At 38.5% G+C, this 11,399-nt stretch overlaps 1 long non-coding RNA gene across 1 annotated transcript; it reads right to left on the reverse strand.

The window, feature by feature from the left end:
- Positions 1-224: 224 nt before the first annotated feature.
- On the reverse strand, positions 225-10,128 carry LOC121134761. Its single transcript, XR_005871967.1, has 2 exons — positions 9,817-10,128; positions 225-554 (listed from the first exon to the last, which is right to left on the reverse strand). It is a non-coding gene; the product is annotated as an uncharacterized LOC121134761 (long non-coding RNA).
- Positions 10,129-11,399: the final 1,271 nt, after the last annotated feature.

The raw sequence follows: 11,399 nt of genomic DNA on the forward strand, positions 1-11,399 counted from the left end.
TATTGATAATGAAGCTAGAAATTATGTGGCGTCATGAAATTTGCAGATGAACATTCTGCTTCTGGGTCCATGACCTTTGTAGCAATAGGGGTTACCATAATTTGTTTTCCTGCGTGTGATATATCCTTGCTTTTGTCAAGAAATTAGATACATTATTGTCTTTGCAAACCATGCCACTAATTCACTAAGGATGACTATATATTGTTAAATCATTACAGTTGGAGAAGTTTGTAAATTAATCACCTTTATTGAGTTGTGTCAGGAGTTCTGTTTTCTGAAGTTTTGACTTTATTAAAACAGGAATGCCATGAGTATAAGTAATAACAATGTTAATGCCTTAGAGGACTGTCTGTAACATGCATTGTGTATGAAATTGTTAAAGGACAATATTTTCAAAAAGAAGAAAAAGAGACCATAAATTTTCTGGATTCAGAGATATTATCTGGGGAGAGTCCTCAGCATTGCTCTTATTCTGTATATTGAGAATTACAAAAGTACAGAAGATATACTTGATTGATCCTCAGAGGCCAACAGCAAATACTGAAAATGGGGAACTGCAAAAGAAAAGAAACAGAAATAGGAAACAGTAGAATAGATGGTTACATAAAAGGGACATCTGTGGGGCCTGTGGTTAACATATCTCTGTAACAAGGGTAAATAAGAGACTTACATACTTATGTAGGGGTTCAAACTTCAAGCTGAATAACAGAAAAGCAAAGTAGCCGGCCACTAACTTTTTACCTCAACCTCAGGCTGAATAGACGGTTCCTGTCCCCAAGAGCTCTCACCAAGCCTCATACTGTAATCTCTCCTCAGCATGACTGGAGACTGAATGCCTCCATGAGACCTTGCTTCTGTCTTGTATAATTCCCTAATGTTGAGATTAAAGGTGTGAACTATAATTCTTTCAGATTAACTTACACTAACGTACATCAGGGAGGCCTTGGACACATGGAGATCTCTCTAGGTATTAATACTAAGTCCTAGAATTAAAGGTGTGTACCATCACCTCCTAGCTTCTGGCTGTTGGAATTAAAGGTGTGTTCCTGCCCTTTAACACTTATAGATGACTTAGATTTTCTGAATCCTCAGTCAAGCTTTTTATATTATTTTAATTTTAAATAGCTTGTTTTACATGTCAATCCCAGTTCCCTCTCCCTCCCCTCCTCCTACAACCCCCCACCATCGTCCCCAGCCTCCCACCCTATCACCATTTCATTTCACATAGGGGTATCTAGAGTCTGCCATTTCACTCAGGGTAGGGTCCAGGCACTCCCCTAAGAGTCCAGGCTGAGAGAGCATCCCTCTTTGTGTTATGGACACATGATGTATGTTTGTATTCCAGGGATAAACACTGATCCACTGCCCAGGGCCCCATAGGTTGCCCAGGCCTCCTCACTGACTCTCACATTTAGAGGGTCTGGATCAGTCCCATGCTGGCCTCCCAGCTGTCAGTCTTTGGTCCAAGAGCTCTACCCTGTTTAAATCAGCTGTCTCTGATGGTTTTGCCAGCCCATTCTTTGCCAATTTGCTCATTGCTCCTCTCTGTCACTGGGTTCTTTGGGTTCAGTTCAGTGTTTAACTGTGGCTGTTTGCCTCTGCTTCCATCAGTCACTGGATGTAGGATCCAGGATGGTTATAGACATCAAGTTCATTACCAGGAATGGGCATTCGAGGTGGTCTCTCTACTATTGCTTAGCTTGCCAATTGGTGTCATCCCTTTAGATCACTAGAGGAGACACTGGTGCCTGATCTGTCTTCTAACCTATCATTACCTCTTCCCCCTATTCTACCTCACTCATCCTTCCTGTTCCCCCATACCCTACAATCTCTTCCTCTTCTCCCCTGTCTTCTTCCCAGCTCCCAGTCCCCAGCAACCCTCGCCGTGTTCCCCATCTGTTCAGAAGATCTCGCCTCATTCCTCTTCTCTGGTGTACCATGCATATCTCTTAGGTTATTTCCTGTTTCCCAGACTCTCTGTCAGTGGAAGTGCAAACTAGATCTATCCTGATCCGTGTCTAAAATCCATATATGAGTGAGTACATACCATGTTTGTCTTTTTGTGACTGGGTTACCTCACTCAGGATGGTTTCTTCTAGTGCCATCCATTTACCTGCGAATTTGAAGATTCCATTGTTTTTTTTTCTGCTGAATAATACTCCATTGTGTAAGTGTACCACATTTTCTCTATCTACTCTTCATTTGAGGGACATCTATGTTGCTTTAATAAATCATAAATAATATACCATTAGATCCCTCATGTTATGTCTTGTTTTTTTTTGTTTGTTGTTGTTGTTATATAGTATATACACCCATTTAGGTGGTTCTATCAGGAATTTGATTTCTTGGAAAAATTGGCAACTTGCACCTTCTATTAGAATACGTATATTAAGAATTAATTGTACTATTATTGCTATCAAATCCCAGGCTCTCAGGCATTGATAGTGGCAGTATGTACTCTGAATTTTCTAGCCACCTTGCATACAAAGATTGGCAATTTCCAACCCTGTGAAAACCATAAGTTGATCTGACATTGCTAAAGTAACTCTCCATGCAACTAGTATGTGATGGCTATTTCAGCATGCTTGTTCTCTTTAATTCACATCAACTAAGTGAGAATGCATAATTATTTCACCATAAAACTAAGGGAACATCCTAATTATCCTGTGGAAGAATCATAAAGCCTAAACATTATAAGGCTGACATATAGTATTTAATCAACTAATGACAGTTGTCCCTAGGTGTGCTGGTACCAAGATGCTGACCATGTGCTATTAGTAGACCACATATCCATGTACACACAGTTGCTTCACATGAACACAGATGAAGTAACTGTATTAGCTAGGAAAAGTCACATGTGTGGTATGCAAACTGGGGTGTTCTAAGAAGGACTTGAAAGTAACATTTCCCCTTACAATATAAATATGTGAATTTAAGCACCCATATACATATACAGGAAAAAGATAAAATTTAGACATTTAATACTGCACTAGGATTTCTAACATGGCATATCGGGAAATGTCAGCAGGAAGTAGATGTCAGCAACCCAGAGTTACAATAAGCCTGATACATTAAGAAACAGATACTTTCATATAGATAGCCAGGATATATTTCTAAGCAGCCAGATATATATCTACCTGTCACAGGTATTCTTTTGTCAATTGTCTTCAGAGACGAGGGAATATTACTTATTGTTTTCCTCTCATCTATATTCCTTTTCTGCTTTTTTGTAGACTTTTTGTTTAAATTTGAAATAAGCTTGATTCACATGTCACTCCCAGTTCCCTCACCCTCCCCTCCTCCACTGCCCCCTCTAACACACCCAAACCCTCACCAAATCCCCCTTAGATCTCCAGGGAGTGTGAGGCCCTCCATGGGGCATCTCCAGTGTCTGCCATTGCATCTGTGTCAGGGCCTAGGCATTTCCTAACATGTCCAGGATGAGACAGCATCACTCCATATGGATTGGGATCCCAAAATATATTTGTACACCAGGGTTAAATACTGATCTACTACCTGAGGCCTCAAAGACTACCAAGGCCTCCTCATTGACACCCAAATTTACGGGGTCTGGATAAGTCCCATGCTGACCTCTAAGCTATCAGTCTGGGGTCCATGAGCTTCCGCTGGTTCAGGACAACCGTTTCTACGGGTTTAACCAGCATGGTCTTGACCCCTTGGCTCATCACAATTCCCTCTCTGTTACTGGGTTCCAGGAGTTCAGTTCATTGTTTAGCTGTGGGTGTCTGTCTCTGCTTCCATCAGTCACAGGATGAAGGCTCTAGGATGTTATATAAGGTAGTCACCAATCTCACTATTGGGGTAGGGCTTTTAAGGAAGCCTCTCCACTGTTGTTTAGTTTGCCAGTTGGCATCATCCTTGTAGATTTCTGGAAATCTCACTAGTGCCATATCTCTCCTCAAACCTATAATAACTCCCTCTATTTTGGTATCTCTCATCCTGTTCTACTCTTTTCTTCCCCTGACTCTACATACTTTCTCCTCCTATGAACTTTTCTCCCCTTTTCTTCTCCCCCTCTCTTTCCCCAGCTCCCTCTCCCCTCTCCTTTTACGGTCACATTCTTCTCAGAAGACCCTGTCTCATTCTCCTTCTCTAGGGTAAAATTCATATCTTTCTTAGGGTCATCCATGCTTTCCAGTCTATCTGGCAGTGGGATTTAAGCTGCCACTCCCATGATCCATGTCTAAAATAAATATATGAGTGAGTATGTACAATGTTTGTCCTTTTGTGACTGGGTAACCTCACTCAGGATTGCTTCTTCCAGTGCCATCCATTTTCTTGCAAATTTCAAGATTCCATTTATTTTTTTTCTGCTGAGTGGTACTCCATTGTGTAACTGTACAGTACCACGATTTCACTATCCCCTCTTCAGTTAAGGGGCATCTATGTTGCCTCCAGCTTCTGGGTATCACATACAATGCTTCCATGAACATAGTGAGAAAGATATCTAATCCACACACTTTCAGGTAGGTGAGAAGAATGAATAAGCATCCCTGATGGAGATCTCCAAGGGACTCGCAGGATTTTCCTCCATTTGTGGTTTTGAGATCACTCTCCTTATTGGATACTATTCCATGATAATTTGAATACACACAGTCGTTCTGTCAAAGGCGAGGTGTGCTAATGTAAGTATCTGCAGTATGTCTCATTACCAGACAGACACTGGCTATACTCAAGGGCTCAGTATATCCTGGGTGTAACCTGAACCCGACTGTTCACGGATTCAGACAAGACAGAATGCTCCTTACATCTGCAGGAGAAAGAGCGTGAAGGGAACAGCAAAGGCAGGGTTTTTGGATATTAAGGATTAAAGCTCACAATCACCTGTTACTGTCTGCTATATAGATAGTAGCATCATGATTCTCAGATACTGCTTATATGTTGAATGTCATGTCCCTGTGTCTGTCTTGAAGTTCTGCACCATGGCTAAGGATGATAATCTCACTTAGAGTTCATTATCTAAAGGCACTAGGGGGTCCATTTTCTCTCTGTCCCCTTAGAGATGCACTGAGGAGAAAGTTATGTCATTGTCAGTTTTAACTAATAATACTTAGAGTCTGTGAAAATATCAACCACTAAGAGTTGGTGAGTCAGCCGGGCGTTGGTGGCCCACGCCTTTAATCCCAGGACTCGGGAGGCAGAGGCAGGCGGATCTCTGTGAGTTCGAGGCCACCCTGGTCTACAAAGTGAGTTCCAGGACAGCCTCCAAAGCTACAGAGAAACCCTGTCTCGAAAAAAACAAACAAACAAAAAAAGAGTTGGTGAGTCTTGTAGTACCTGTCACAGAAGGCATGTGTAGACCATGAAATATAGTACAGTAAATTTACTTGTTATCCTCTTGTTACCATCTAGGTTCAAATTTCCAAACTTGGTTTGCATTTCCTTTTAATTTTAGCATATAAAAACTTAGTACTTTGTTCTGTCTTTCCTGTCAGGATGCTGATTTCTATGGCATCAGGCCTGGTCTGAACTTTTTGAAGATCAATTTAATTACTGATGTTGAGGGACTGCTATAGCATGCTTTCCTTGAAAGTAATTAACAGACCAGATATCTTTGTTCTTAGTACTCATGTTTTTGTACATTTTGTTTCTGTGCAGATCTTGAGTCTGCTACCTGAGTCTCTGAATTCTCATGTCTGATTGTAAAGGAGATTTAGGAAAACATTGCTGTGGAATCAACCTCCACCAGTGAACATGTTAGTGTCTTTCTTCCTGCCTCTCAACATAGAGAGCGATAAGGATTTAGCAGAATGCCTGAAGGTAAAAAGTGACATCAAAACATCAAACTGCTTGGCCTGTCAGGTAGTATAGAATGATCCCACCTGCATGTAGTTAATGTATTTTCCATCTAATGCATTAATAAATGACTCTGGCTTGACCAATTGTTGCTTATCTCTCTGTTACTCTGGCAGAATGAGAGAACTAGTTTTTGCATAGGTCTGTGACCATTCTAATCTATGTTTGTTGGCCATTTTAGCAGTGTTGGATATTTCTTCAATCCCATGGAGTTAGTCATAAACTTCAACAATATGGAAACAATATGTCTGAAGACTGATTCCTCTTTTTGGCTTAGGGCAAATAGTCAGATTCATTGATTATTCTAACCAGCGTTCTATGATAACATAAGTACGGTGAAATGTCAGAATTTTTTTCTTAACATTGTGTTAGCAAATATAACCATGATTTGGAATCCTATTTAAGTCTCCGGTGGGGGACTTTAAGAACGCCCTTAGCCACCAAGTGGCTCCAGTAAGAGATATCCCCTTCATGATACAAGATATGCAGTTATTAAAATATATCTTCTTTTATTTTCTCAGTGCATGTCTATTGCTTTCACTTGTGTAAATATATGTATATGCATATGTGTGCATCTGTATATACATGTTTCCATCCGTGTTTATATATGTATGAATGTATGTGTTTATGTTCATGCAGGTTTCTGCATCTTTGACCTATTTGAAAATTTCATACTTGAGCAGTGTATTTATCTAATTTCACACATCTTTCTGCTTCCTCCTACAATATCATAACTGCTTTATTTCATGTCTATATGAATACTATATTCATATAGCATATATTATAATATATTCCTAGTAAAATTATTTTATCCCACATGGAAAATTTCATACCTAAATAACCCAAACCATGTTCTTAAAAGTGGTGATAATGAGCAATGGTTTTTAGCATGAACATTTGTAATCAATGTTATTTTGCAGTAGAAATGTGTTCTTTCTGTCTCAGCCCTGTTCATTTGTCGACTAAGTGTGAAAAGTCGAGAGTTTCTATTTGTCTTGACATGAGAGTTTATGAATCTGATTGATATAAACATATTTTTTGATTTTGGTTAATATTTTTGCCATTATGTATTCAAAATTTCAAAATTCTGTGCTTTAAAATTCCCTGTTTGTCTTTCATGACACTTTGATCTCAACATATGTTTTTTCCTTAGAAACATAAATTGAGTATGCCCATTGCATGTAACATATTCTGGGTTTAGTTATAATGGAGGTTTTTTTTGTATTCATCAGGTGTGTTTGAATACAATATTGTAAGTCCTTACAAAATTGAGCAGTTGTGAAATCGTGTAACATGTATGGTATATGTGTGTTGTAGTCAAGCGAAATTAAGTGAACTAGAGACATGTCTTTCGTTATCAAGTTACCAAAAGGCTACAAAGGACAAGTGTTGGTAATCTATAAGATTTGGAAATAATGGTAACTAAGTCAAGTTCACCAAGAGTTTTTTTTTGTTCTATTAGCTGTCAATTTGTCATTAAGACACCAGGAGTGATATGAGTAGAAATAACATGTTTATTAATGGCTTATGGTGACATCATCTAAGGCCTTCACAGTGTAAGAAATTGTTAATGTGACATCACTTTCTAAAACAAGGAAAGGAGAACATATAATTTTAAGAAGCATAGATTTTAAATGGGACTGTACTCATTGTTGCTCTCATTCCATATATGTCAGGATAACAAAAGTATAGTTGTCCTGATTTGATTGATGCTAAGGTTTTAATCCAGGAGGCACACAAAGTGCTGAAACTTCGAGAGTACAGAGGACAGCATCAGAGATAAAAATAATAGAATACATATATACCTATATATATGTTATATAAAAGGGAAAACTGTGGGGTCTCTGAGCGACTTCCCCATGTTAATCCTTGATTTTAATTTTTTATGTATACACAGCCTCTTAGAGGGTGATATCATCAACCTGATTAATTGTATATATGAAGAAGTGGCACCTATTATTTATAAGACACTTATTAGAAATCAGACATACATACATTAGGTTCCAATACCAGGAATGAGACATACATAATGACAGTAAGATTTCTGAGTTGTCTTGACTACCCTTTTTGGCAAATTCCATACCTGTGACAAACAGAATGTCAATTACACATTGCTATTCTACCCCTTGAATTCCTATCATTTGTGTTTGCGTTCCTAATTCTTTCATTATAAATCATGGAATATATCTCCTGAGGCTTGCAACTAAAGGTGTGCAGCACTAATGACTGATCTCTATAACTTGAGGTTTATTTTACCTTCTGAATCCTCATGGAAACTTTAATAAATCATAAATAATATATCACCACAATGGAACATCTAATTACTTCCTCGTTGAATCTGGAAAGCCTTTAGGTTATCATAGTGGCTTATATTATTTAATCAGACGATGAAAGAGGCAAGGCAGATTTACTCCTGTACGCTAGCTCCATGATGTGAACATACTGAATATTTTCAAAATTGCAATATTCTATGAAACTTCATTCAAAAGGATGGAACTTAAAAATTCATCCTTAGTGAGGTAACCTGCTTCCAGAAAGACAAACACAATATACACTCACTTATAAGTGGACACTAGTTATAAAACAAAGTTTTCAAGCAATCCAAAGTCCCAGAGAAACTGGATAACAATGCAAAACCTAAGAGGAATGCATGGATCACCCTCAAAAGGAGAAAAGTGAGATCTCCTGGGTAAACTTGGGGAAGGAGTATTGGTCAGAGAGGAATTCTAGTGAATGGAAGGTAGTGAATTTGTTGAAAATTATAATATTCAAATATTTATATATGACAAAATAATTTGACATTGTGGAAATACTAACATCAAAGATATGCAGACATGTTTGAGATGAACTACAAATAAAGACATACAAACAATTAAAATGAATGAAAATATACATTTATTATGAATATTCCTTTCTAAAAGGACTAGTGCAATTTATTGCTTAATCTTCATGACACTGATGGATACAGCAAATTTGGTGTTTTAAGAGGGGTCTTGAAAGTAATAATTTCATATATTATTACAGTATCTATTTCAGGCATATATATATGAGTCTCTCTCTCTGTGTGTGTGTGTGTGTGTGTGTGTATGAGTATAATGGAGAAAGGCTTAATTTCAAGCTTAACATGATACTTGGGAAGCTGAAATGATATAGCAGGAACTGTTTAGCAGCAAAGAGCAATTGGAAGCTCTGAATCATTATTACTCGGTCCAGGGAAAAACAGGCTTTTATGTAGCTAGTCAGGATATAGGTACAAGCAGCCGGACAGATAATAACAACCTACTTTGTACAGGTTGGTTAATTCCTTTGACAACTAGAGTCAGAGCCAAGGAAGCATATATATATATATTTTTTACTGTCCTCCATCTACAGTTTAGATCCATCTGCTGCAACATGCATTCAGGTGGGAGAGAGAAATGAGTCAGCAGCTCTGAGGGCTATCTCCAAGGCAACCACAGGATTTGCCTCTGTCGCTTGAAATGAGATCACTCTCCTCATTCGCTGCTCAATTTGAATGCACACAGTCCTTCAATCAGGGGCGAGGAGTGGTAATAAAAGCAACACCAGAGCAGGTACTTGCCAGTCAGTCTCTGGCTATATTCCAGGACTCAGTAGATCCTGGATATAGTCAGAGGCGGACTGTAAACTAACCCAGAAAAAGCAGACTGCTCCTGACATGTACAGGCGTCAGAGCCTGTGGGAATCAGCAAATGCAGGGATTATTTTTATTTCAAACATAGCAGGGCTTGCGATGAAAATTTCCACTTACAAGGTAAGCATCTCCTTTCAGGCACTCATGTACATGTATTGGAGAAAAGCTGCAATTGAATCATTGAACATTGCTCTCGGGAATCTGAAAGTCATATCAGAAAAATGTCTGCTAAAAGCAGCTCTTGGCAGCCGAGATTCACAATCATGCAGATCCAGGCAGAATCGTGGGCTTTCATGTAGATAGCCAGGGCATACATCCAAGCAACCTGATATAAGAGCACCCCTTACCTGCCACCAGTTCCTATTTTTTCTTTTGGTTATTGGAGTTTCGTCCAGTGCAAATTTCATGTCGTGCTTTCAATTCCGCTGCTTCTCTGGCAGCACACGGTTAGGTGAGAGGGAGAAATGAATCAGCAGTTCTTCATGGCTATCTCCAAGACAACATCAGGATTTGCCCCCAGTGCTGGAATTGAGAGCACTTTCCCTATTGGCTCCAACCTCAATTTACATGTACACAGCCCTTCAATCAGAGGCAAGGAGCGCTAATAAAAGTGGCCACAGTGAGGCTTCTTACCAGTCGGGCTCGGGCTATACTCCAGGGCTCAGTAGATCCTGGGTATAACCCGAGCCCGACTGTGCATCTACCCAGACAAGGCAGACTGCTCCTGACATATATGGGAGACAGAGTCCGTGGAAATAACCACAGGCAGGGATTGTTTGATTCCCAGCATTAAAGCTCCCAGTTACCTGATACTGTCTCCTGTGCAGGAAATAGCATCCTGTTTATGAAGTTATGGCTTCTTTTTTAAGATATGACATCATTTAAAAGGTTGATATTTCCCTTCAGGCTATAATCCTTGTAATTTGTAGTAATTATTGTGTACATAGACCTTACGGGCTTCTGAATTTATAATTAGCAATTTCATAGTTCCTTATATTCCGGAATGGGATCAAATATTCCTGTTACTGATAGGAATGCTAACTTTGTGAGTGTGACTCTAAAAAAAGAATTAATAAAATAATCCTGCCCTGAAACTTTGCCTTTTGGTGTATAATCACCATTGCCAAAATATATACCATTAAGGATGGTATGACCATTTAGGGCTAAATTCAGACTCACTATTGGAACTTGCTTTTTTTCACAAATACATTTGCCAGTCAAGTGATTTAAGGTATTAGATTTATAGCAGGAGGGTGTTTGCAAACAATCAAATTTTTATTGTATTAAATGTCCATTCCAATATTTAAAAATTGCACATTTATGACTAACTTAGAGAAAATTTGCTGACAATTACTCTCATTTCAAAAAAAGAAGTATTGAGTATTGACCCACTAAATGTAGTAAAAGTTAAGACGATGTAGTGATGTTTTCATTTCTTCTTTATTGTGAATATGTTTGTAGTTAACATAGTCAATAACATACTTGTAGAAAAGTACATTGAGTTCCATTGGATCATAATGGTATAGTTGCAAGATATACCTGAGGTCTACATTGGTGAGTGGTTAATATATTACCAGTGAAATAACTTTGAAATCATTCTATTTTTCCTAACAGATATCAATTGTTAATTTCTCGTCATTAGACTTTTAATTTATGTCTACTTTCCATTCCAGTGCTGGAATTTTGCATGTTTTTCTCCCCTGTGTACAGTTTTGTTGTCTTTTGCTGTATTCTCTATGATGTTCTGTGTGTGTCAGTCCTGTTGTAAATGAAAAAATTTTTTCCATCACCTTCTAGCATTTCTGGATTTTAAAATCTATTTGCATCCTCTTCCACACAGGTACAGGAGACTTTAAAGGAGAAGTTTGGTAAGATACCCCATGTATGACCTAGTGCTATAAAGTTGCTCACACTCTACCCTTAGTCCATT

Source organism: Mesocricetus auratus, unplaced genomic scaffold (assembly GCF_017639785.1).
Source record: "Mesocricetus auratus isolate SY011 unplaced genomic scaffold, BCM_Maur_2.0 Super-Scaffold_100030, whole genome shotgun sequence".
In the NCBI taxonomy this organism is placed as follows: Eukaryota; Metazoa; Chordata; class Mammalia; order Rodentia; family Cricetidae; genus Mesocricetus; species Mesocricetus auratus.